The sequence below is a fragment of the Ovis canadensis genome, chromosome 11 (genome assembly GCF_042477335.2).
Source record: "Ovis canadensis isolate MfBH-ARS-UI-01 breed Bighorn chromosome 11, ARS-UI_OviCan_v2, whole genome shotgun sequence".
NCBI classification, from domain to species: Eukaryota; Metazoa; Chordata; class Mammalia; order Artiodactyla; family Bovidae; genus Ovis; species Ovis canadensis.
The window spans coordinates 69475966-69503425 of record NC_091255.1 but is presented as its reverse complement, the minus strand read 5'-3'; the positions used below and the strand labels follow the sequence as shown (position 1 = coordinate 69503425).

General features: G+C 50.7%; 1 long non-coding RNA gene across 1 annotated transcript in view; it reads left to right on the top strand.

Moving 5' to 3' along the window:
- The window catches only part of LOC138414577 (uncharacterized), a 69273-nt gene extending 42110 nt beyond the window's left edge, over window positions 1-27163 (top strand). The window contains exons 2-4 of the long non-coding RNA XR_011246899.1: window positions 20854-21035; window positions 24306-24504; window positions 25278-27163. This is a non-coding gene — a long non-coding RNA (uncharacterized lncRNA). The remainder of the gene's footprint in view (window positions 1-20853; window positions 21036-24305; window positions 24505-25277) is intronic.
- Window positions 27164-27460: the final 297 nt, after the last annotated feature.

Sequence of the window (27460 nt, the reverse complement as noted above, 5' to 3'; positions counted from 1 at the left end):
GTTTGGAGGACTAGATAGGTTCATATTTGATAAGCACTTAGTAAATTATGTGTTTGATAAAAGAAAAATCTTGGGGCCTCTGAATAGCTACTATTATTTACAAAGAACACCTGACTCGAAAAGGTCAAACAGCCTAGCGTCACGGAGTGAGTAAGTGGCTTTGCCTGGCTTTGATTCTGGGTCAGGCTGCTCTGAAAGCTTGGCTCTAAGGGCCAGGCGCTCTCCCATGGGGGTAGCTACCGTAATCCAGCCAAGTCCTGATTCGGCAAGTGATACCACGCTGACTTAGTATTAAAGGCTCTGGCAGGGCTGGGGCTCTGCGAGGCGGGTCTGTTTGCTGGAGGCCCAACGAGCGAGTACTAAGTAGGGGTGTTGGGGGGATACTCCCTGGGGACCCCCAGGCCTTTCTGGAAGTGTCTTGGAGGAGATCGGAATTCCCTGGGGGTGAAGGTGGGGCCAGAGAATCACTTGATGGACTGCACCTGGCCCTCTTACTCCAGGTGCGTGCGTGCATCTTAAGTCACTCAGTCGTGTCCGACTCTGTGCGACCCCACGGACTGTGGCCCACCAGGCTCCTCTGTCCGTGGGGTTCTCCGGGCGAGGATACTGGAGTGGGCTGCCATTTCTTCCTCAAGAGGAGCTTCCCGACCCAAGGGTGGAACCCGTGTCTCTTGTGTCTCCTGCATTGGCAGGCGGGTCCTTTCCCACTGGCGCCCCTTGGGAAGCCCCTTACTCCAGGTAGATGGTGTGAAAGCTGCTATGGGTGTTCCAGGCACCTTTCTGGGAGCTTTACGCCTATCGGCACCTTCTGAGAGTTGGTGTTAAGCTGGGTTCTCTTGGACCACCCACAGCAGCTCTGCAAGCTTGAATCCTCCTTATGGTGCACGTTGGTCCTGTTTGACTCTAATCTGGGTGCCCAGGGACGTAGGGTCACTCTTGCAGGGTCACCAGGGGGAGCCTGACAGCCCCCCGGAGACGCGCTCTGGGAAGAGAAGTCCAGAGAAGGGCCCCGCGGGCCTCCGCCCTTCTTCCCACCGCGGAGAACGCGCTTGGAGACCCAGTGCAGAGTGTTGCCTGGCCTTTTCTCTCGGGCTGCTAGTGCCCGGGTGCACCAGACGTGCAGCCAGCGTCTGCTCGCCCGGGGACCCTGTGGCGCATCTCTTCCAGCTTGGCCATCCGCTCTCCCCTCGGCAGACTCCTGGGATGACTGTACTTTGCTCTTCGTGTTTATGCTGACTACGTATTGGTGGGTCTTGCCTCCCAGGCGCCCTCTTTGAAGGCTGGGGATGGGCGTCGTCTCTTGTAACTGTTATACAAGTGTCTGCTCACAAGACGTCGTGCCCAGAGGGCATGCAGAAGTGCTTATTTACCAGAGTATTCTACTCTGGGAGCTGGTCTGACCAAACCATCAATCACACCTGATCAAGGAGTCAGGTCAGTGCCAGGCGCCGTAAGGAGCTCCTGCCCTGATTCGAGCTCGGAGCTGCCTCTTTAAGTGACTAAGATGCGGTCCAGGCCTCCAGAGCCTTTCAAGTCAGGGGAGACCCAGGGGCAGCCTCTCCTGCCTTGCCCCAGGCTTGCACCCTCTGGGGGGCACCATTAGTCCTGAAACATGTCATCAGCAATTTCTTACCAATAGTAAAGTACCAAGTGAGGAAGACTTATTTTTTAAAAAATAAGTTTGAGTGGACTCAGAGTTATTTTTATAACCCCCTCGTCATCTTTCTAGCATTATCTGTGAGTGTGAAACGTGGTCGTTTTCAGCGCTTGTTTTCCATTCTGATGCATGTACCGCCTCCCCCCACCCTCCCCGCACCCCTCCCCCAGCCCCGCCGCCCCCCAAAAGCCTGTATAAGAGGCGGTGGCTTCATTTCAGCTGAAGCGCAAGGAAGCCGGGTGGGGGCGCGTGTGTGTCAGCCAGCCTCCCAGCTCCCACCTGGCACCCTTCTCACTGACACCAGGAAGCCCCTCAATGCTCATCACTCATGGTGACAGAATCACAGATCCGTCTTTTTCTTTTAAGACGTTTTAACCATCTCCATTTATTCTTTCGTCTATTTTTTGGCTGCAGCGGTCTTGGGTGCGGCGCGTGGGATCTTCACGGCAGTGACACTCTCTGGCTGTGGCGCGGGGGCGCTCAATAGTTGGATGCTCCGGCTTAGTTGCTCCGTGGGATCTTAATTCCTTGACCAAGGATCGAACCCAAGTTCCCTGCATTGCAAGGCAGATTCTTAACCACTGGACTGGCAGGGAGGTCCGCCACAGATCCCCCTTGGATGGGGAGAGGGAAATGCATTCTGATGAGGAAAGAAAGCGTGGGTAGAGTGCTTGGGCCGGGTAGATCTCGGCAGGATCTGGAGAGGTAGACACGACTGGGACAGTGAGCTGTGGGTGCAGGGCCACCCCGCAGTAAACAGGTCGGGGCAGAGCTGCAGAGGGAGGAGGGCGTTCCACGGGGGCAGGGTCCTCCGAGTCACCCAGTGTGGGAAGGAGATGGCCGGCAGGTTCTCCAGGAAGTTGGGAAGAGTCCTGATGGCTCTTGATAGAACGCAGGGTGTTCAGACTTCATTCTGTGTACAGACGTGCAGAGACATCCGAGCCACCCAAACAGGCAGGTGGCCTTGTCTGTTCCTATGCGCCAAGGGCATAGTCTCTCTCTGGAAGGGTTCTTGAACGTGATTAAACAGGTCCACTTTTTAAGGCTTTGAAAACATTATTTCTAAGCCAGTTATTTCTCTGGAGCGAGTTAGTTTGGGTTAAAAAAAAAAATGGCTCTGTCGCTTATTGGCTATAGACCTGGGTTCACTGTGCCTCAGTTTCCTCATCTATAAAATGGGGATAATAAAAGTATTTATGTCATGGATTTGTTACTAAACATTAATTGAATTAAAATATCCATAAAAAGGGACTTTCCTGGTAGTCCAGTGGTGAGGACTCTGCCTTTCCAGTGCAGGGCGCCCTGGGTTGGATCCCTAGTAGGGGAACTAAGGGGCGTCCCGGGTGTCTCAATGGTTAAGAATCCGCTGGCCAGCGCAGGAGACGTGGGTTCGATCCTTGGGTGGGGAAGATCCGCTGGAGGAGGAAATGGAAGCCACTCCAGTATTCTTGCCTGGAGAATCCCATAGACAGAGGGGCCTGGTGGGCTACAGTTCATGGGGTCGCAAAGAGTCGGACACGCACTTAGCACACGCACAGTAGGTATTCTGTGCACATCTCATTTCATTCTCCTTCTTTCTTTGGTTGACTCCTTTTCTTTCTATTGTTTGGCTGTATCTGGTCTTAGTTGCCACATGTGGGATCTTCTCTGTGGCCTGTGGGGTCTAGTTTCCCGACCAGGGATCAAACCTGGGCCCCTGCATGGAGAGCACAGAGTCTCGGCCACTGGACCACCAGGGAAATCCCTCATCTCATTCTTAGGAGCGTAACCGAAGGTCACGTGGATGCTCAGTGGCAGAGACACCGTTCAAATCTAAGCCTGACTTCAAGTCTCTCATTTTGCTCAGCCAACGCCACTGCTTAGGGTCCAGGGGAGGGCTTCTGGCACACTTAAACTTGAATCCCTGGCTTTCTGTCTGTGAAGCCTAGTGGAAGCTGACAAGGAATCTGCTGGGGATGTGAGTCCCTGGACTGGCTGCCTCCCTGGGCCGTGCTGTCTGGGACACAGCTGGCCCTCAAGGCTGAGAAGTCCCAGCCTGGGTCCTGGCCAGCTCAGGTTGGCTGGACCAGCGTGATCTGACGCTTCTGGGTGCCTCAGTTTCTATGGAAGGAGACGTGCGGTTTCCATCCCAGGTGCCTGGAAGTTCAGCTGGAGAGTCCATCATCCCGTGACCGGCCTGCCAGAGAGATGCTCTGCTGTTCCTTTCCTTCTCAAAGTTTCCTGGCGACCGCCGCACCCTCTAGTCCTGCCCCTCTCAGTCTAAACACGGGGCTTGGGAAGTGCGGGCGGTGGGGAAGGATGGATGATGCTGGGTCCATGGAACAGACGTGGGGCTCGGACCCAGGCAGGGCCCCCTCCCTTGTCCTCATCCCTGTTCAGGACGCAGAAGCAGAAGGCCTGCAATAAGCAGGGCATTTTCTCATGATGCCTTTCTGATCTTTGGCAGCTTGAGTTGTTGCAAGTCTGCAAAAGAGCCCGAGTGAGCAGATTTTTCCAGTTGCTTCGGGGGGCAGCCGAGTGAGTCCCGGGGTCACATGCCTGAGCGTCTGCTTCTTGGAACGAGGGCCAGCTGCTGGCCAGCCGGCGGCTCTGGAGTGAGGGGCGCCCGCTGTGTGCGGGAAAGAGAAAGCCCCACTGGCCTCTCTGGCTTTGCATTCCTCTGCTTGCTGCCAAAGGGAGGCAGAAAGGGGAGCGGAAATTCCTTTTTCTTCAAAGGTTTTTCTCTCAGGGGAATCTTTGTCCCTGTAAATAAGTGAGGATGATCTTTTAAGTACTGAGTTATCAGAGGTTAGACATCCCATGGAGGATTAGACATATGAAATCCTATCAGTGTAGTCATGGCGACCACAGGCTTTTCTAAATCTTTGCTGGAATGTAGTTCTGTAGCTGCGTCTGTGCCTTCAGAAGCCCAGACACTCAACACAGAGGAAGCAAATTAAGATGAATCATATGTAGTGTGTCAATAACAGTAAGTGGGCTACGTAGCATCGTTTCTAAAACACGACGGGGTCACAAAGCTGAACCCGACTGTAAGCTGAGAAAAGAGACGCCAGGAAAACAAAGTGACTCATAGGGGTTGAACGTAAAGAATGGGAAAGTCAGGGCAGGCAAAGAGTAAGTTAAAACACAGTATGAAGCTTCATCCTGGTGTCAAAGTTAAAGTATTTGAAGAGCCTTAAATGAAACAAAGAGGGTACTTTACTGTTTTAAAGAGAATCACATTTAAGGGCTAACGAATAGGTCCCGAGGCCTCTGGCGCTGGGAAGATCGTTTTCCTTTTTGCTTTGTTTTCTTTTTTTTTTTTTTTAATCCAGCACTTTGGCATAAACAAACTAGAATTTATTGAGAGTTTTGAAAAACCAGGGGATTTAAAGTTAAAAAAAAACACTCCATCATTTCTAGTTTTTCTTGTAAAATTAGAACATCTGATCGAGGTGGGAATTGCCAAACTCTGTCCTGTGAGCCAAATCCAGTGCACCATCCTGAGAAATTCGCACCAAAGGAATCTTTGCCAAGACCCAGGAGACCGGAACTCCAAGACCCAGAACATCCAAACTCCAGAAACCTGAAGAGGAAAAAAAAAAAAAAACCCTTGAAAATAGCAAGAGAGATGTAACACCTTAACTATGGTTTCTTATTGGAAACGATGGAAGCCAGGAGGACATGGCATAATATTTTTCATGTGCTGAAATAAAAGAGCTATAAATTCACTATTCTGCATCCAGGGAAAACATCCTTCAGGAAGAAAAGAAAAAGCAAGTTTGTTGGATACAAGGTCAGTTTGGAAAATCAGCTGGATTCCCACATAATGTTATTGTTGTTTGATCACTCAGTCCTGTCAGACTCTTCATGATCCCACTGACCGCCAGGCTTCTCTGTCCCTGGGATTCTCCAGGCAAGGATCCTGCAGTGGGTTGCTATTTCCTCCTCCAGGGGATCTTCCCAACCCAGGGATCGAACCTGCATCTTCTGCGTTGCAGGAGGATTCTTTATCACTGAGCCACCTGGGAAGCCCTTCAGTGTAGTACAAAAAGACAATTAGATTAAAAACTTTTTAAAAATGGTGCTTTTTTGCTGACATCAAAAACATTAAACAAAATCTAAGGATATATCTAACGGAGATTTTAATAGTTTTACAAAGCAACAAAAACATAATTGTCTTAGTTTTCTGGATCTACAGTGAAAAATTTCCAAAGTCTGGGTTGCTTAAAACAAGCTATGCTTGTTAAGAATGAAACAAGAGTCCAGTCTCCTATGTGGGAGCTTTTTCAACCCCAGTTCCACAAAAGCATTAATCCTTACAGAAGAATGAATTGAGTAACTCTGTTCTGAGTCCTCCCAAGGGAAGTACAAGTCTGGGCGGCTTATAGAGGCAAAGCAGAGAAGTCAATGCCTTAGAAGGAGCAGATGCCTCAGGGCTTGGCACCCTAAGGTGGGGATGGGTTCCGGTGGAGAAGGGCTGGAAGATCGGGCTCTCTTCTGGAAGTGTGGGGGGTGGGGGCGCGGAGCGTGAGATTGACTCTCCCTACCCAGTCCCCGAGACCACGGAATTTATTTCCAGGTACTAGAGGTTGCGTTACCTAGAGGGTGAAATGGAGTGGGAGGTGGGAGGCAGGTTCAAGAGGGAGGTTGTTGTTCAGTTGCTCAGTCAATCCGACTCTTTGCAACCCCATGGACTGCAGCCCGCCAGGCTCCTCTGTCCTTCACTGTCTCCTGGAGTTTGCTCAAACTCATGTCCATTGAGTCAGTGATGCCATCCTCTGTCACCCTCTTCTCCTCTTGCCCTCAATCTTTCCCAGCATCAGGGTCCTTTCCAATGAGTGGGCTCTTCACATCAGGTGCTCAGAGTACTGGAGCTTCAGTTTCAGCATCAGTCCTTCCAGTGAATATTCCTGGTTGATTTCCTTTAGGATGGACTTTAAGGTCAGCAGTGGCCAGTACAATCAAGGGGCTGGCCGGATGCAAAATCTGCCCTTTGCCATCTCCTCTGCATGGCCCGTCAGCAGGGCCCTAGAGCCCTAAGGGGTCTCAGTCATGGCGTCTGGCCTGGTGGTACCTGTGGTTGTACAAACAAGACCCACACCGTGGGGTCTTGGTGCAGCTGGGCTCACTGACGGAGCTGAGCAGATGGACACAGGACAGGAGACCAGAAGGAGAGGGGGCGACCCAGGGGGATGTAAGACTTCTTCAGCAGGTTTGCAGGCCTGTATGGCAGAGGGGTCCTAAACCTTCATCACCTAAGAAAGAGAGAGAGTGTGCGTTGTGTTTTTAGGGTCCTCAAGTTCCTCTGTCTACGGGCTTTCCAGGAGAGAATACCGGAGTGGGTTGCCGCTTCCTCCCCCGGGGATCTTCCTGACACAGGAATCAAAGCCATGTCTCTCGTGTCTCCTGCCTTGCAGACATTTTTTACCACTGCACCCCCTGGGAAGCCTGGCTCCCCATTACCGTTTTCATTTGCCCACGCAGTACACACTCCTGGGAGACTCAAGCCCAGTAAGTGATGGCCAGCAGAGGAAGGTGAGTGGAGAGGGTTTAGCTTGATGCAGGCCTGTGTGAACGTAACCTGTGTTGATGCTGTGACTTTGTTTTGGAATCAGCAGGACCTCAAGGGCTCTGGTTACTGAGAAGGAGTTATGTCTACACTTCAAATGAGGAAACGAGATCACACCGTGATGGCTTCTTAAGTCCATTTAGGAGGAAGGGAAGATGGCTGAGCTTTTCTGTTCTGCTCTTCAGACCTCCTGGTCTTCCTCTCTCCTAGTAGACGATCACGCCAGCCTGGGAGGCGGGAAGAGGAACGGCTGTAAAACCACGTAGACTGTGTTGCCGTTCAGAATTGGTTGATTACGTCGATCCAGCCTTCAGAAACAGTTAGTTTCAAAGAAGATGGTTCAACCAGAAACAGTTAAAGGCAATGAGATCAGATTCATTCAACCAGCCCTTCTACTGCCGAGGCAATCCGAGAAACGTTGAGATTATATTTTTTCTTTCTGTTTGAAGTTGCTAAAACTTGACTTTATCCAGATGATGCAGTTTCTGTTGTTGCTGTTTTTTAGAAATGAGGAGGGTCCAAAAACTTGCTGCACGCCCTTGTGTAAATCGCTAAACCTCACGAAAGCGCTGGTGTTGTCCCAGGTTTAAGCGGGGGAGGTAATTGCACCTTCTGCAGAGAGCGCGAGAGGATGTGCTGAGAAAAACCTAAGTGAGGTGCTGAGCATAGTGCCTAGAACACAGCAAAAGCTGATCAGTGAATGATTACGGAGGCTTCTTTTAAACAAAACTTTACCAGTTAGCTGTGACTCTCTGATCCTGGACTCTTCACCATCTTGGAAACGTTCTATTGGCTTGATTTTATTTTCAAATCTTTTTGCTTCTCTTTAAGGGCATTTGAGTACAGAGTATGGTTAAGAAATGGAACCAGGATCGCTTCTGCACTGGAGTGTGTTCTAATTAACTGTCTGACAGCACTGGAGTCTTGAGGGTGAATCAGGAAGATGAACAATGAGCCTGGGAATCCTGGCACGAGATCTGGGCAGGGTTTGCTGCTGTTGCCAGAAGTAGCTATGCTTCTCCAGGTGATGTGCTAGGCAGCACACCCTAAAGGAGAGAGCTACAGAGTTTTCTCTGCTTTTGCCGAAAAGAAAGCAGTTCACTCTTTCCTCACTGTGAGAACACCAGGCGTATTGCATGACCGTCCAGCGCCGGTGAAAGCAAAGCTCGCTCGGTGCATCCCTGGAATAACTGAGAACCTGCCCTTGAACTTCAGAGATGGGGACTCCCAGGATGTCTGTGCGATGTCCTTGGAGAAGGGCTGCTGGGTGGCTGGTGACGGGAGGACACCATGCTGTCCAGAGCCCTCAGCCCGTCCCGGAGGCTCAGCTCTCCCCTGGGACAGGAAAGCGCAGGTACAAAGATGTGTAAGCGGACACTGGCCTGCTAAAGGTCCCTGGGGTGGTCAGACCTTGATCTCACGCGTCAGTCCTGTTGTACGGTGCACGCTAAGTCGCTTCAGCGCCGTCCGACTCTTTGCAACCCCATAGGCTGTGGCCCGCCAGACTCCCCTGTCCATGGGATTCTCCAGGCAAGAACACTGGAGCGGATTGTCCTGCCCTTCTCCAGGGGATCTTCCCGACCCTGGGATCGAACCCAGGTCTCTTGTGTCTCCTGCCCTGGCAGGCAGGTGCTTACCACTAGCGCCGCCTGGGAAGCCCCTAGTCCTTTGGTTTTGACTTTCGGTCAATGTCGTGCTGACTGTGGAGGCCGGCAGAGGAGGAAGGGATCTGGTTCTCTTGTAGGTCTCGCATCAGGAAATGGCTTTGTGCTGGAGACTGGACGTGGAGCAGCAGCTGGGAATTAGCTGGCTGTTTTACCTCCTGAGGGGGGAAGGGGAGGAGACTAGCTCTCTGTGGGGTGTCGCTCAGAGTGGTTTGCTCTCACTGTCTCCTTTAATCCTGCAGCAACGTAGAGACAGGGGCCAGGATGACAACCACCTTGTGGGTCAGGAAACCAAAACTGAAAGAGCTCAACTAGTCTGCTCTTGTTGACACAGCTAGCAGAGAGTAGAGCTGGGTCTTGGTTAAGACCCTCTGATCCTAGAAGCTGTATTCTTCAACCACGAAGCTAGGAACTTGTGACTTCTAACAGGACTCAGAGAACATTGAACAATGTCTATTTCTCCCTCGGCAGCACAGGCGTCTTTGATGGGTGTCCTTGAGTCTAAGCTCCCAAAGGGGAGCATCCACATCTTATTAAAACTTAGTATTTCTGCACCTAGCTGTTGGTCCGCAGTTGATAGCCAATAAACGTTTGCCAGTTGAGCTGACTGAACGGGTGAGTTTTTATTTATTTGTTTATGTAAATGACCTTGTAGCTGCGTGCGGGTTTTCTCTGGTTGCAACGAGCCAGGGCTGCGCTTCGCTGTGGTGCATGGGCCTCTCACTGCAGCGGCCTCCCCCGTTGTGGTTCTCAGGCTCTAGAGCACAAGCTGACTAGTTGTGGCGCACAGGCTTAGTTACTCTGAGGCGTCTGGAATCTTCCCGGACCAGGGATCGAACCTGTGTCCGGGGCATTGGCAGGTCGATTCTTATCCACTACACCACCAGGCAAGTCCTATGTGATCGTTTCTAAGGTACACTTACAGCTTAGGAGATGTGGCCACCTCACATTCTTGCAAACAAGCAAAAATCACTCACCTGTTTCAAGATTGAAATCAAATTCAGTTCAGTTAAAAACCCTTCCCTTCCCTTCTCTAACTTCCCCGGTGGCTCAGATGGTAAAGTGTCTGCCTACAACGCGGGAGACCCAGCTTCGATCCCTGGGTCAGGAAGGTTCTCTGGAGAAGGAAATGGCAACCCACTCCAGTACTCTTGCCTGGAAAATCCCAGGGATGGGGGAGCATGGTAGGCTATAGTCCATGGGCTCTCAAAGAGTCGGACACGACTGAACGACTTCATTTCCACGTTCCCTTCTCTATAGGTGGACAGGTGGCTCAGACAGCAAAGAATCTGGTCAGTGCCTGGTGTGTTTGGATGGTGATAGATAACCACAGCTTAAAAACAGTTGTAAAAACAAGAACGCACCCTTCGCAAGGCTCGACCTAAACACAGGGGAGCAGCACTGCCTGCCACCAGCGCAATGCTGAGGGAGCTGATCTGGGTAATGCAGTGTCAGGCTCAGGCGGTCATCCTCAATGTCACTAGGTGGGGAGGGCGCCAGCCCTGTAAGCAATATGGCCGTGTGTGTGTGTGTGAGTGAGTGTGTGTGTGTGTGTGTGATTGTGAGTTTGGGGGATTGGTTGGTTCTTTAAAGAATATATCTAATCCACAGAAAAGGGGCTGATTCTCTCAGGTCCCCTTGCCCTTCCAGGCTTGGCACTTGAAATTGTTTAAGGAAGAACTAAGATGGTTATCCTCAGACCAATGTCCGAAGGAGTCACAACGTGAAGACAAGGCTCGTTGCTGGTCCCAAAGCTCAGGAAGGAGCCATCGAGAATCGCTCAGCATGGCACGATGGAACCATCACCCTAGCCCAGCATTTTAATCCCTTCTAAGTACTACGAACAAAGCTAGTGGAGGTGATGGAATTCCAGTTGAGCTATTTCAAATCCTGGAAGATGATGCTGTGAAAGTACTGCACTCAATATGCCAGCAAATTTGGAAAACTCAGCAGTGGCCACAGGACTGGAAAAGGTCAGTTTTCATTGCAATCCCAAAGAAAGGCAGTCCCAAAGAATGCTCAAACTACCGCACAATTACACTCATCTCACACGCTAGTAAAGTAATGCTCAAAATTCTGCAAGCCAGGCTTCAGCAACACCTGAACCGTGAACTTCCAGATGTTCAAGCTGGTTTTAGAAAAGGCAGAGGAACCAGAGATCAAATTGCCAACATCCGCTGGATCATCGAAAAAGCAAGACATTTCCAGAAAAACATCTATTTCTGCTCTATTGACTATTCCAAAGCCTTTGACTGTGTGGATCACAAGAAACTGTGGAACATTCTGAAAGAGATGGGAATACCAGACCACCTGACCTGCCTCTTGAGAAACCTATATGCAGGTCAGGAAGCAACAGTTAGAACTGGACGTGGAACAACAGACTGGTTCCAAATAGGAAAAGGAGTACATCAAAGCTGTATATTGTCACCCTGCTTATTTAACTTCTGTGCAGAGTACATCATGAGAAACGCTGGGCTGGAAGAAGCACAAGCTGGAATCAAGACTGCTGGGAGAAATATCAATAGCCTCAGGTATGCAGATGACACCACCCTTATGGCAGAAAGTGAAGAGGAACTAAAAAGCTTCTTGATGAAAGTTTAAGAGGAGAGTGAAAAAGTTGGCTTAGAGCTCAACATTCAGAAAACGAAGATCATGGCATCTGGTCCCATCACTTCATGGGAAATAGATGGGGAAACAGTGGAAACAGTATCAGATTTTATTTTGGGGGGCTCCAGAACCACTGCAGATGGTGACTGCAGCCATGAAATTAAAAGACGCTTACTCCTTGGAAGGAAAGTTATGACCAACCTAGATAGCATATTGAAAAGCAGAGACATTACTTTGCCAACTAAGGTCCGTCTAGTCAAGGCTATGGTTTTTCCAGTGGTCATGTATGGATGTGAGAGTTGGACTGTGAAGAAAGCTGAGCGCCAAAGAATTGATGCTTTTGAACTGTGGTGTTGGAGAAGAGTCTTGAGAGTCCCTTGGACTGCAAGGAGATCCAACCAGTCCATTCTAAAGGAGATCAGTCCTGGGTGTTCTTTGGAAGGAATGATGCTAAAGCTGAAACTCCAGTACTTTGGCCACCTCATGGGAAGGGTTGACTCCTTGGAAAAGACTCTGATGCTGGGAGGGATTGGGGGCAGGAGGAGAAGGAGACAACCGAGGATGAGATGGCTGGATGGCATCACGGACTCGATGGATGTGAATCTGAGTGAACTCCGGGAGTTGGTGATGGACAGGGAGGCCTGGCGTGCTGCAATTCATGGAGTTGAAAAGAGTCGAACATGACTGAGCGACTGAACTGACTGACTGAAGTCAATACATTTTTCTGAGATGATCCAGGACACTTCCACAGCGCTGGAAAACTAACCCATGCAGTTATGTTCAACAGCAAATGACAGGGAGGCTCATTACTGTAAGGGTTCTGTTCCCCAAAGACTTCAAACTAAGCCCATGTTTTTCTTAGCTCCTCTGGCTATGAAAGGCTACCAGGGGTGGTGGAGGAACTTCAGCTTTGGGGCAAAGCCACCTGCTCTTCTGAACAAATAAAAGGGATGAAAAATATGTTCCTGGAGCAAGTTGAGATTTTTCTCATTGTAGAAAAAAGAGAATTACTGTCTCGGGGTTATTACGGCTTTGGTTTGGAGAAAGGTGAAGAACCAAGGGGTTTGTAGAACTATCCTGGTGATCAAACCTTCAAGGGACTGACGGGTTCGCTTCCAAAGGGCTGGGAACAGGAAGCTCTCGCTGACGCCGACAGTGGGGCAGCTGGCGGGGTCCAGGGGCCTTGGGCGGAGACAGCTGGTGATTTGGTAGGGTGGGATGGGCCCACTGGAAGCAGGCTTGTTGACTGTTTCTATCAGACATCGGTTCAGCTCAGTTCAGCCACTCACTTCTGTGCAACTCTTGGTGACCCTGTGGACTGCAGCACAGCAGGCTTCCTGTCCTTCCCCATCTCCCAGAGCTTGCTCAAACTCATGCCACTGAGTCGGTGATGCCATCCAACCACTTCATTCTCTGCCGCCCCCTTCTCCTCCTGCCCTCAATCTCTCCCAGCATCAGGGTCTTTTCCGATGAGTTGGCTCTTTGCCTCAGGTGGCTAAAGTACTGAAACTTCAGCTTCAGCATCAGTCAGGGAACATGCAGGGCCGATTCAGAAGGAGGAGAGAAGGGCAATCAAGCTGCGCTCTGCTCCATAATCTAAGGCTGGGGAACCTGCTGTGGGGCCTGGTTTTTGTCAACCAACAGTGTGCCATGGGAAGCCACAGAAATCCCACTGTCTCTAAGAAGACTAACTGTGTGAACTTGGGAATTCTCCAGTGTAGCAAGGTGGACTAGGGGTGGAGGTCATCACCTGCACACCCAACCCTCGGCTCCAAAGAGACTATGATTTTAAGCATCATTTCCAAAGGGAAACTCCAAGGAACACACGATCACAGCGTCGTCAACAGAGAGCACTGTGGGAGAAAGTCACCTGTATTTAAAGAAGCTTGGAAAACGTGTGGTTAAACGAGCAAAACCGCTGCCTTTTTACAGGATTTCTCATCGGTTATCCTGAACTGTGTATGTCAACAAGGAAGATCGTGTGTATATTTCAGAATCACATACCTTTGTGATGGTTGTAACTTTTGGGTTGCACCAGGGACAGAACATCTTTGGCGCATGGCTTAAATCTGCAGAAACAGATATGGATTTATGTACTTGTGTGAATGTGTATACTCTTAAAAAAAAAAAAGGAATTACAGGTTTTATTTTCCTGGGCTCCAAAGCAACTGTGCATGGTGACTGCAGCCTTGGAATTAAAAGACACTTGCTCCTTGACAGAAAAGCTATGGCAAACCTGATAGCATATTAAAAGCAGAGACATCACTTTGTCAGCAAAAGTCTGTCTAGTCAAAGCTGTGGTTCTTCCAGTAGTCATGTACGGACATGAGAACCAGATCATAAAGAAAGCTGAGCACCAAAGAATTGATGCCTTTGAACTGTGTAGCTGGAGAGAAGACTCTTGAGAGTTCCTTGGACTGCAAGGAGATCCAGCCAGTCCATCCTAAAGGAAATCAACTTTGAATATTCATTGGAAGGACTGATGCTGAAGCTGAAACTCCAGTACTTTGGCCACCTGGTGCGAAGAGCTGGAAAAGACCCTGATGCTGGGAAAGACTGAAGGCAAAGTAGAAAGAAGGGCAGCGGATGAGATGGTTGGACTGCATCACCAACTCAATGGACAGGAATTTGAGCAAACTCTGGGAGACAGAGGAGGACAGAGGAGCCGGGCAGGCTGCATAGTCCATGGGGTCACAAAGAGTCAGATGCAACCAACAAGCTGTGACCAACAAGAGCCACAGCAGAGAACAAAATAAACACTATAGCCACAGGGAAAGGACGACTGGGAGCTGAGGGCTGGGGGATAGGGAGGGATTTGTGGCAGAGATTTAGAAAAGTCAGCACCCCTGATTGAATCTCAAGGGTCCAGGACTCTAATTCTGAATCCTTGGATGACCTCTGCAGGGTCTCTCAACCCAACTGGTTGTTTCCCAGTACACAAAGCAGAAATTTGAAAAGTAAGGTCACCGCAGACTTACCAAAGATTACAAGGATTAAACAAGCCCGTGCTGTTAAAATGTTTTGAGCTCTGCGGTCAAGTACATGGGCTAATGACAGGGTATGGTCTTGACCACCAGCAGGATTAACTGAGGGCCTTGCCCGCCAGGCACAGACAGAGTCTGTTCGGCTAGAACTGCGGGCAGCTGACGTCCTGGGGTCGGAGTGAGTCACGCCCTGTGTGCAGGATCAGGCAGGCAAGCCTGCTGGGCCCTCAGGCTCCAGTGGCTTCTTCAAAAGACAGCTCCGAAGACTGGGAAAGAAAGAATACCAAAACGGTGAGCAGATGGCCTCTCCCTGCTGCAGGAGAAACACGGCCCAGCGGTCGGCCAACCTCCAACCAGCACGGCCCCCTCCTCTCCTATCAGCCGAGGGGTGTCTCGTGCTTTGGTGGGTTACTGGGACTGCTCAAGTGGTTATCTGCTTTACCGTCGTCGTCTAGTCCCGACGTCTAGATGGGGAAACAATGGAGACAGTGAGAGACTTTATATTTGGGGGCTCAGAATCACTGCAGATGGTGACTGCAGCCATGAAATTAGAAACTTGCTCCTTGGAAGAAAAGCTATGACCAATCTAGACAGCATATTAAAAAGCAGAGACATTACTTTGCTGACAAAGTTCTGTCTAGTCAAAGCTATGGTTTTTCTAGTAGTCATGTATGGATGTGAGAGTGTTGAGTGCCGAAGAATGGGTGCTTTTGAACTGTGGTGTTGGAGAGGGCTCTTGAGAGTCCCTCGGACAGCAAGGAGATCCAACCAGTCCGTCCTAAAGGAGATCAGTCCTGAAAATTCATTGGAAGGACTGATGCTGAAGCTGAAACTCCAATATTTTGGCCACCTGATGTGAAGAGCTGACTCATTTGCAAAGACCCTGATGCTGGGAAAGATTGAAGGCAGGAGGAGAAGGGGGTAACAGAGGATGAGATGGTTGGATGGCATCACTGACTCGATGGACTTGAGTTTGAGTAAACTCCGGGAGTTGGTGATGGTCAGGGAAGCCTGGCATGCTGCAGTCCATGGGGTCGCAAAGAGTCAGACACGGCTGAGTGACTAAACTGAACTGAGTCCCTAAGTTATGACCGACTCCAGGCGACTCTTTGCAGCCCCATGGACTAGCCCACCAGGCTCCTGTCTATGAGATTCTCCAGGCAAAAATACTGGAGTGGGTGGCCATTCCCTTAGAATCTTGCTGACCCAGGGATCGAATCTGTGTCTCCTGCTTAGCAGGCAGATTCTTTACCACTGAGCCACCAGGGAAACCTTGGTTATCTGCTTCAATTCAGTTCAGTTGCTCAGTTGCATCCAACTCTTTGCGACCCCATGAATCGCAGCACGCCAGGCCTCCCTGTCCATCACCAACTCCCAGAGTTCACCCAAACTCTTGTCCATGGAGTCGGTGATACCATCCAACCATCTCATCCTCTGTCGTCCCCTTCTCCTCCTGCCCCCAATCCCCCCCAGCATCAGAGTCTTTTCCAATGAGTCAACTCTTTGCATGAGGTGGCCAAAGTACTGGAGTTTCAGCTTTAGCATCACTCCTCCAAAGAACACCCAGGACTGATCTCTATTAGAATGGACTGCTTGGATCTCCTTGCAGTCCAAGGGACTCTCAAGAGTCTTCTCCAACAGCACAGTTCAAAAGCATCAATTCTTCGGCGCTTAGCTTTCTTCACAGTCCAACTCTCACATCCATACATGACCACTGGAAAAACCCTTGGAGCCCTCTAAATCCTACCAAAGAGATGGAACACCTAAGAAAGGATACACCCAAAAAGTAATTATTTGTGCTGGTGGCGATGGCAAGCTTGTGTACAGGAGCAACTGTATGCTTCGTGTGTGCTGAGGGCTGTCTTGCAGGCTGAGTAACCAAGCCTGGGCGGGAGGCCTGTGGCAGGAGGCCAGGCTCTCTTGGGTAGAGCAGCAGCGCCACCCTGAGTCTCAGGGGAGTACTGCAGCACCCACTGAAAGAGCTGTTTGGCGATGCAGACACATTGCCTGACGCCCTTGGAAGTCTCCGCACTCCTTGGAAACCCTGAATTCTAAACTACCATTTCAATTTCCATCTTCAGTGTGGACCTCCTGGTTAATGATGTTCGCTCGTACAACTTGGATCGGGCAAAATATTAGTCACTCAGTCGTGTCCGACTCTTTGCGACCCCGTGGACTGTAGCCTGCCAGGCTCCTCTGTCCATGGGATTCTCCAGGAACACTGGAGTGGGTTGCCATGCCCTCCTCCAGGGTATCTTCCTGACCCAGAGACAGAATCTGGGTCTCCTGCGTGGCAGGCAGATTCTTTACCATCTGAGCAACCAGAGAAGCCCCAATATAAAAAAAAACCAGATCAGATCCCCGAGTTTTCAACAGCAAAGAAGCGGCTGAATCAAGACAAACCCACACTCGAGGTGCTGGCCGCTGGGGCTTCTGGCCAGCTGGCCGGCCCCCTGGCTTGTTCCTGTCTGGTCTCTTGCCTTCTCTCCAGCTTCTGACTGTGCTCATGTTATCATGAAGCAAACACACGTTTGCCTGTTCACCTTCTCTGCCTAGAGCTGTCTTAACAGGAGCCATATAATCCTGGGCAGGTAACCAGTAAGCTGTGCTGTGCCTAAGCAGGGACAGCGAAAGGATGGGTGATGGTGGTGCCCAGCAACGTTAGCTACTGGAGACTCACTCTTAGGCTCAGTCAGCATCAGAAGGGCCAAGCATCAGACACGGGCTTTGTGTCTTCTCTGGGCTGTGCTGGGCCTGCTGCTGCGAGTGGGCTGAGCCTCAGCTCCCCTGACTTATCACTCCGTGCCTTCCCGGGCTCCAGGCGTGCAGGCGTCTGGAGTCGTGCGCAGCTTAGTTGCCTCTCGGCGGGTGGAACCTTCCCGACCAGGGACTAGCCCGGCCCCCTGTGCTGCCAGGGCGAGTCATAACCACTGGACCCGCTCACTCCACACTGACTGAGCTCCTGCCTCCCGTCAGCGTCTGTTCCTGGTGTTGGGGATCTGCCTCAAACAGCAAAGAAGAAACATCCGTGCCCTGCGGGTCTCCTGTTAGAGCGGAGGAGGCGATGGGGAGCTTTACAAGGCAAGACACTGTTATATGAGAAGGTGGGGAGACCCTCAGGACAAACAGCCAGGTGGAGGGGACAGAGGAGGCGGTGATTCTTTCTGGGGTGGGTGGGCAAGCCTCTAAAAAGATAGGATTTGGGCAAAGACCTGAGGAGGTGAGATGACCAGCCATGAGATATTCAGGGGAGAGGTTTCGGGGTGCAGAGAGCAGAGTGTGCGCAGACCCTGAGGTGAGACCGTATCCGAGCTGAGTGATTGGGCCTGGGGAAACACGCGTAGCGTTCAAGGTCAAGGAGGTAATTAGGGGCTGATTGTATCGGACTTACAGACCATTGAGGGCGGGACTTTGGCTTTTTCCTCTTTTACTGAGGGGCTTCCCAGTGGTAAAGAATCTGCCTGCAATGCAGGAGACTCAGGCTCGAGCCCTGGGTCGGGAAGATCCCCCGGAGGAGGGCATGGCAACCCATTCCAATATTCTTGCCTGGAGAATCCCATGGACAGAGGAGCCTGGCAGGCAGAGTTCATGGGGTCACAGAGTCAGACACCCGAGTGTACGCCTTTGACTGAGGCACTAGAAGACCGAAAGAAAGTTTGATCGGGAAATGATGCTGATAAGGATGATGAAACATTTTTTGACGATGGTGAAACTTTTGATAACAGCTAAATCTAGAGAGCTTTTACTACGTCAGACACTGTTTCAAGCATCATACAGTAACTGGCGTAATTCTCACAGCACCTCTTAGAGGAAGGTACTAGTATTCACATTAGTACTCATGTTGTAGTTGAGGATGAGGAAACACAGAGACGTCTAGTGACTTGTCCACGGACACCCGGCTAGGAAGTGGCGGAGTTGGGGTGAATGGAGTCCGACTCCAGGGTCCTGGGTATCTCAAGGACGGACACCGGGCACGTGAGGTCACTCTTAAAGGAAGTGGAGGGGAAGAGGAAACAGAAGCGACTACTCTGCCAGCACAGGGCGTTTGCTCAGAGCTGGACAGGGCACAACCACACGCTTCAGGAATAGAACGTCCCCACTGGGCTGCGGGGGGAGGGGGGGAGGGTGTGCAGAGCAAAGCCAGGCGTGACAGGGTTGTGTTAGGATGGAGGGGCTTCGGGGCTCGAAGTCGAGTGCTGCGGCCTTGATTCAATGGCTGTGGAAAGTGGAGATTGGTGTCGCAGTAAGATTAGCATGAAAGGGGCTGTCTCAATGGCTCAAAGGACAGTAGGGGTGGAGAGACTTGTTGTAGGGCTATTTTTATCAACTGCAAATTATGTGGCCTAATTTAGCAGGAGGACGGCAGAAACACGGCCCCATTCACGCTGTGCCTCAGGCAGGCTCCATGTTCTGATCCACTTGGGAGAGAGAGGGAAACACTGGGAAGGGCGGGATTCACACAGGCCTCGGCTGGATTACTGTCCTTTAAAACTGGTGGGCTGGGAGGTCCTGGGCACGTCCCTCAGACTCTTCCAATTCCGTCCATGATTGTCTGAGGATTGAGCGAAACAGTAGAAACAAGACCGCCTGCAGGCTGCACTCATTCACCTCGATGTCACAGGAGAAAAGAGTGAACATTCCGTTTATCCTATTCTATCATTTTATCAGACTAGGTTGCTTCTGCTGCTGCTAAGTCGCAGACTAGGGTAACACCCAGCCAGACTTTATTTTTTTGGGCTCCAAAATCACTGCAGATGGTGATTGCAGCCATGAAATTAAAAGACACTTACTCCTTGGAAGGAAAGTTATGACCAACCTAGACAGTATATTCAAAAGCAGAGACATTACTTTGCCGACTAAGGTCCGTCTAGTCAAGGCTATGGTTTTTCCTGTGGTCATGTATGGATATGGAAAGAGTTGGACTGTGAAGAAGGCTGAGCACCGAAGAATTGATGCTTTTGAACTGTGGTGTTGGAGAAGAGTCTTGAGAGTCCCTTGGACTGCAAGGAGATCCAACCAGTCCATTCTGAAGGAGATCAACCCTGGGATTTCTTTGGAGGGACTGATGCTAAAGCTGAAGCTCCAGTACTTTGGCCACCTCATGCGAAGGGTTGACTCATTGGAAAAGACTCTGATGCTGGGAGGGATTGGGGGCAGGAGGAGAAGGGGATGACCGAGGATAAGATGGCTGGATGGCATCACTGACTCGATGGATATGAGTCTGAGTGAACTCCGGGAGTTGGTGATGGACAGGGAAGCCTGGCGTGCTGCGATTCATGGGGTCGCAAAGAGTCGGACACGACTGAGCGACTGAACTGAACTGAGGCTGCTGCCAAGTCGCAGACTAGGCTAACACCCAGCGTTTCGTTGCTTATTTTATTTAATTTTTTTTGGAGTATAGTTGTTTTAGGGGCTTCCCAGGTGACTCAGTGATAAAGAATCTGTCTGTCAACCAAGAGATGCAGATTGGATCCCTGGGTCGGGAAGATCCCCTGGAGAAAGGGAGTGGCAGCCCCCTCCAGTATTTCTGCCTGGAGAATCCCATGGACAGAGGAGCCTGGTGGGCTACAGTCCGTGGGTCGCAGAGTCGACACGACTGAGCGACCGAGCGTGTATAGCTGTGCTAGCCTCTGCTGTGCGGCAGAGTGATTCAGCCACATATACACATATCCCCTCTTTTTTGAATCTCCTTCCTGAAGACTCCATTTTAAAAAGATGTTCTTTGCTTGTAAGTCATCGCCTATGAAAGTCTGAGAGTCACTTGCCCTGTAGAGGGCGATGTTTCTCTTTGCCTAAATTTTTTTTTTTTTTTTACTATTTCAAGCACATCAATAAGGCAAAGTAGCTACAGTCAAAGAGGGCAGAAATTAAGAGTACCTTAGGGCTCCATGTTGACCGCAAATGCCCCTGAGACCGCGATGTCACTGATGAGACCCTGGAGTGTGCTAGGGTCCCTTTCTTGAGCTTCCCTGGGACCGAGGGTTGCACAGTGAAGCCCTCAGTGAAAGCAGGGGGCTGGTGAGAAACGACGGAAGCCCGTAAGGAGCGGCAGGAGGACTTTTATAAAGAGATTTGAGAGCCTCACGAGGCCAAGCAGCTACCACAGTCTCCAGGTCAGGCAAAGAAGCGGGCTGGCCCATGCCTACGGGAGAATCCTGTTACCCTTGGCCGCCTCACACCTGACTCCAACAAAGGGTGGGATTTCAAGTCTGGAGGAGCGGAACTCAGGGGGTCCTGGGCCTTGGAGCCCAGGAACTGAGACGGAACTTCCTATAATCCTTGGAGAGCCACCATTTTAGCGGAGAATGAAGTGGAAAAATTTACTTGAGGGGATCTTGTTCCTGCTCAACCCTCAGTATCCTCTTTTTCCCTCTTTTTTTTTTTTTTCAGGATTCTAAAGAGGCAGTGTGTCCACGCACTTTGAACCCTGGTCTCCGTCCTCTGAGGCGTTTCTCTGCCGCAGTTGCAGCTAGATGAACAAGAAGGCCAGCACGGCTGTTGCCGGGTTGATCAGAGCAGCGTATCTGCCCTTTCAGAACGCTCGCAGTTCCCCAAGGTCCTGGAGGCACGTGGTGAGCCCATCGGATTGGCAGGAACTTCTTTGGAAAAGCTTTCTTGTTGTTCAGCCTATAAGTCGTGTCCGACTCCTTGAGACCCCTTGGACTGCAACACGCCCGGCTTCCCTGTCCTCCATTCTCTCTCGGAGTTTGCACAAATTCATGTCCATCGAGTTGGTGATGCCACCCAACCATCCTGTCCTCTGTCGTCCCCTCCTCCTCCTGCCTTCAATCTTTCCCAGCATCAGGGTCTTTCCCAATGAGTCTCCTCTTTGCAGAAAAGTCTAGAAGTAGCTTAAATACAGAACATGACAAGGCTTACTAGCTGGCAATTCCAAGCTGTCTTCTTCTTAGGGAGTCCAAGACTAGCTCTTTGGATTTCAACTTGACCTTTACACTCCCACCTCTCAAATCTCTGACTCTGAGGCATGCTAGTAGCAATTATGACAGCGATCCCCGGACCCTTAGGTCAGCGTGGCAGAAGTGACCACGTTCGTCTCCTTGGCTGTAGACAGATTTTCCAGAGAGCGGTGGGGGGCGGGGGGGGGGGGCGGATAGGGAAGGCGGTGCAGCATCCTCCTGTGAAACCAGGAGTGCGGTGTCCCTCTGGATTTTACTGAAATGAGCGCTTCCCTCTGGGAGATGATACTTTATATGTTTTAAAGATTGTTTTTAATTACTTATTTATTTTTGGCCGCAAAGAGTCGGACGCGACTGAGCGGCTGAACTGAACTGAGTTTTGGTCGTGCTGGTCGCCGTTGCTGCATGCGGGCTTTCTCTAGCTGCGGTGAGCGGGGGCTTCGCTTGGCTGCGGTGCGCGGTTCTCTCCCCGCGGGGCCTTCGCTCGGTGCGGGGAGCGGGCTCCAGAGCACGCGGGCATCGGTCAGCCGGCTCCGCCTCCAGCGCGCAGGCGCAGTAGTTGTGGCACGCGGGCTTCGCGCTCAGCGGCGTGTGGGATCTTCCCGGACCAGGGGTCGAACCGTGTCCCCTGCGTTGGCAGGCGGATTCTTAACCACTGGACCACCAGGGAAGGCCCTGGGAGACGACGCTTTCGACTGAACTTCTTGGGAGAAAGAAGATGGGACCTCTGATCACAACAGCACATGACAAGTCCCCACAATATATCCCTTGATGAATTTGAGTGTGATGTGAGTGTTTTAAACACCCAGGAGGAGGAGTGTAGGTTTCTGGGGCCTGATGCTTAAATCTGTTTTTGCTTAAAGTAGCAAAATAAAGGGAGCCGAATCCTTGCAGAAGACTTCTCTGTGGAAGATGAAGACCAAGTGGAAAGGAAATGTGGTCAGTTTATAATTTACTACTCTTGAGGGCAAAGCACACTGCATTTCTCCAAGAAGATTTGCTTAACCCTCCACAAAATTCAGCCAGATAAACCCCTTTGCAAATTCCCAGACGATCATCATGGTATATAATCCTCCCTTTCTCTCCTCCAAACCAGAACGCACAGTATCCCACAACAGTGACCGAGAAATTAAAAGGAGTTATGTTTAGTATGGAAAACATACAAAGAAGTTTCTTACAAATTTAAAATTCTACAGAGGCATCAAACAGGAGAACGTGATGAATTTCTTTTTTACTTGTTTGTGTAACATTTTTTTTTTTTTTCAAGGCTGATAGAGCCTTGGAAAGCCAAGTCCAACACAGGCATTCTCATTTGACAGAGAAGAAATAAAGACCCAATCCTTTTTGGAAGAGTGACAGATACAGCAAGAACACTACCAGGTTTAGTGGAGACAAAATATTACATTTCTCACGTTAGAACCCGGCTCTTCAGGGAGTTCCCCGCTGGTGGTTAAGACTCCCAAAGCAGGGGCTTTGGATTTGATCCCTGGTTCGGGCCACTAAGTTCGCTGGCGCAGCTGAAGATAAGCAAGTAAATAAATAGAATCCAGCCCTCCAGACGGGCCTCCCTGGTGGCTCAGTGGTAGAGAATCCGCCTGTCATTGCAGGAGTCTCAGGAGACCTGGGTTCCATCCCTGGGTCGGGAAGACCCCCAGGAGGAGGAAATGGCAACCCACTCCAGTATCCTTGCCTGGAGAATCCCACGGACCAAGAAGCCTGGCGGGCTACAGGCCATGGGGTCGCAAAGCTCTTCGGATACGAGTGGGCTGACTCACTTCCTCAGTGGCTTATGGGGAGGCTGGTTTTGTTGTTGTCCTAGCGACAACTGTGGTCTCGTCTCCGGCGCTCAGATAGCTGTCACGGGCACCGCTTGTGCTGTGTCTGTCATTCTTTGGCAGCTCACGGACTGCAGCCCACCAGGCTCCTCCATCCATGGGCTTCTCCAGGCAAGACACTGCAGTGGGTTGCCATTCCCTTCTCTGGAGGGTCGTCCCCACCCAGGGGTCAAACCTGCGTCTCCTGCATTGGCAGGCGGGTTCTTTACTGTCTGAGCCACCAGAGAAGGAGGGTAAAGATGGGGTCTCTTCAGGGACCTACTGAATCAGCCTCTCCGTTCTGCTCTCAGCTCACAGAGCTGCTCACATTCTCACCCAGTAGCCACGTGTCAGGCCCATCCTGAGGCCCGTCTCCTGGTTCTGGGAAATTACTATCAACGAGAACAAAGAGCTCACACACCTGCTTTTCTATGAGCAGCGTGTTCCATGGCGTGTCCCTTAGAGCACTGACTGCTGTGTGCTCCTGGTTACATGGGCCTCTACATAAACGTTCTTTGGTGCGTGAAGTTTGAAAATTTTGATGGGAAGCAAAATTTAATCTGCTGGAGTTGTTTTTTTTTTTTTTAAATTCCAAGTGTCTCAATCCTTCGGAGGCTCACATGCACCATGCCTCTCCTAGAAGGCAAAAACAACACGGTATTTCTCCAACTTGTTGGAGTAAAGACGCTTTTTTCTTTTTTTTTCCACTGAACATCTTAAAGAACTGGTGTTCCAGGGAACACACTTTGGGAAAGGCTGAGTTACTTCACTCTGTCCCTTAAGGTCCTATTCTCTGGGCAGCTATGTATCTCTGGGTGTATGTGTGGGACCTAGAAATGAGGTGTCCATGTGGAATTTTGTTAAACAGCAAATAAATATAGTCCAAGAATTTACCTTGTGACAGGTCAGGTACATAGATAAGCTTATTATGTCTTGATGGCATACTTCTTTTAAAAATGTCTCTCTATATTTTGTTTCCTTAAATCTTGCAGTTTTTTTAAAAATTTTTTTAAAAATTAATGTTATTGAAGTAGAGTTGATCTGCTATTTAAATATTGTGTTCAGGGCTACTGTACAGCAACGTGACTCGGCTGCGTATATTCTTTTTCAGATTTAGCCCGTGATGTCCACGTATCACAGGATACTGATATAGTTCCCCGCGCCACAAGCAGGCCGCGCTGCCCATCCGCTCCATAGGCGACGGCTTGCGTCTGCCGGTCCCAGACTCCCGGCCGCGCCTCCCCCCGCGCCCCGCCCCCTGGGCAGCCGCCAGCCTCTTTCTGGGCTGTGAGCCTGTTTCCGTTTTGTAGGTGAGTCCGTTTGCGGCGTGTGCAGATTCCCCGTGCAGGCGGCACCATGCTGCGTCTCTGACTCGCTTCAGTTCTTGGTGTGGCGTCTCTGGGCCCATCCATGGCGCTTCAGACGGCATTATGCCATTCCTTTTTTACGAATTATCTGTAACTGGAGGATAATTGCTTTACCATATGGCGTTGGTTTCTGCCAGACGTCAACACGAATCTCCCGTAGGTACGCACACGCCCCTCCCTCTTGAGCCGCCTCCGCATCCCCCACCCCCATCCCCCCTCTAGCCGAGCACGGGCTGAGCCCCGCGGCACACGGCGCCTCCCCCGCTGGCTGCTTTGCACAGGGCGGTGTGTCTCTTTAATGCTGCTCCCAGCTCTCCCCCCCTCTCCTTGCCCCAGGGCCTACAAGCCTGTTCTCTACGTCTGCGTTCTCCTTGCTGCCCTGCATACGGGCTCATCAGTCCCATCTTTCTTGATTCCTCATATCTCATTAATTATGTGATACTTGTTTGTCTCTTTCCGACTCTGTGTCTGTTTCCTTCCTTTTTATGGTGGAGTGATATTCCACTGCATGTAGGGACCACGCCTTCTTTACCCACTCCCCTGTCGATGGACATCTAGGTGGCTTCCATGGCCTGGCTGCTCTGAACCGTGCCGCAGTGAATGTAGGGTGCGAGTAGCTTCTAGAGCTTTCTCCAGATTGCCCAGGATCGGGGTCGCGGGATCATATAGCACCTCTATCTTTAATTTAAAAACATCTATGTGGATGTGTTTCACAGGGAATGCCTAACTCGCACTACGATCCTGTTGCTGTCTGAAATATTGCCGTTTCCTCTCCTGCCTCCCTGGTGGCCACGCTGAGAGCAAAGGAGGGATCTGCCCTGCTGGCGTCCACGTTGGGCCAGGAGGTGGCGCTGGCCGCAAGCCTGCGTCCTCATCTCATGGAGACACGGATGGAGAGAAGGAACTTGCGGGTGTGCTTGCCGGAGGTGGGGAAGGTTGCCGGGGAAGCGACCGTTAGGGTTTGGGATGGACATGTGCACACGGCTGTGTTTAAACAGGAGAACGACAAGGACCTGCTGTCCAGCACAGGGAGGTCAGCCTGGACAGGAGGGGAGTTTGGGGGAGAATGGACACGTGTGTAGGTGTGGCTGAGCCCCTTAGCTGTCCGCCTGAAACTATCCCAGTGCTGTTGATCGGCGAAGCCCCAACACAAAAGAAAAAGTTAAAAAAAAGAAGAAAACCTATTTCCTCTTTTCAGAAGAAACAAGGCGTTTCTGTTTTCCACATTGAGGTCAAAGATCCAAAGCAGAACTGGAAGAAGACCAAATATTGTCAAAGGCCATAATTCACATCCTGAAGATTCTTGCCATCCTTGGGTGTTTCTTTGGGAGGGCCTGGGCGGGGGAGCGGGGCAGGGAACAGACAAAAGAAATCTCCGATGTACATTCTGGGAATTTTAGAGACAGCCTCGCATGTTCTTTCAGAGAAAGGTGCAGGAACAAAGCACTCTTGTGTCGTAAATAACAAGCGGGGGGGGGGGGGTACAGCTGGGGAGAGGGGCATTCTGTTCCTCTTCTAGAAACAGCTCCGGGATTCCAGTTCCATGACCTTTCCGGCCGCCCTGAAGGAATAGAAACTTCCTGACTTCTACAATCGGACCATTTGACAGTTCTTATTCGCATGGAATTTAGGAACTGGAAAGGATCTTTGAGAACATTTAGTCCAAGCTTTACCCAGCACATCAGTCGGCCTCATTAGCGGATAGTAGAAGCTCCATTTATCCCCAGATCCCACAAGGGTGGACTCACTTGTGTTTTCAGTTCACTCTGGGGCCCATGGGTGAGGTCGTTGTTTCAGCCGGGCTGTCCTCATGACTGGCACTCCCAGCACTGCTTATTGAGCACTGGACTCACTCAGTCCACTTATTTATTAAGTGAATGTCGGTTTATTTAATTGGCATCTACCCGTGGCTTCACGGCACAATAAAGAAGCCATCTGCCAGGGCGGGAGAAGCAAGAGACAAGGACGCGACCCCTGGGTCAGGAAGACCCCCTGGAGGAGGGCGTGGCACCCCACTCCAGCATCCTTGCCTGGAGAATCCCACGGACAGAGGAGCCTGGCGGGTCACAGTCCATGGGGTCACAGAGTAGGACCTGACTGAAGTGACTTAGCACACACACACGCACACACACGCACACACGCATACACACACACACACACACACACACACACGGGTTACTACCAGGCGTTGAATACAGTCCCCTGAGCTCTACGTGGCTCCTTGGTGTGGGTGGCTGTTCTATTTAGTGGTGTCACTGGCCTCTATCTACTACATCCCAGCTGCACCACCCTTCCCCAAATGGTGATAATAAGAAATCTTTCCAGGGGAACTTTGCACCCCAAAGGACACAATCCTTCCAGCTGGGGACCACTTCATTGGGGCTGAAACAGGTCGCTGAAACCCAGACTACCTGAACGTGTGATGGTCTGTTCAGCTGATCATTTTGCTTCTAAGCAGCATTGTGGATTTTCCATCATTTTCTTTGTTTGTCCCTTAACTGCCACGATACTGGAAAACACTGTCACACACCAACACCGGAACTTGTATTACTAAGAAAACAATGTTTATTTAATAACAGTAAAAGCAAATATTGAATGAGAATTTTTAAAGTATGTGATACTGTGAATTGATCTTCTTGATTTGAGTGCCAACTGTTAAGGGAGAGAATCACATTCTAACAAAGCCAAGAGACACTTAAATGACCACAGAGCTTTTCTGTATGAAATTCTGAGTCTTCTGATTGTGTCCCTATTCGAGAGGAGGGTACTGACTGAGGCGGAGGCATCTTTTGGGCAGAGGGAGAGTTTGGCTGCGTCAGCATTTGGTTAATGGAGCTTGGCTTGGAGGCGTCTTGCGACAGTGAGTGCTGGAAGTGAAAGGGCTGTGATGACACGGCTG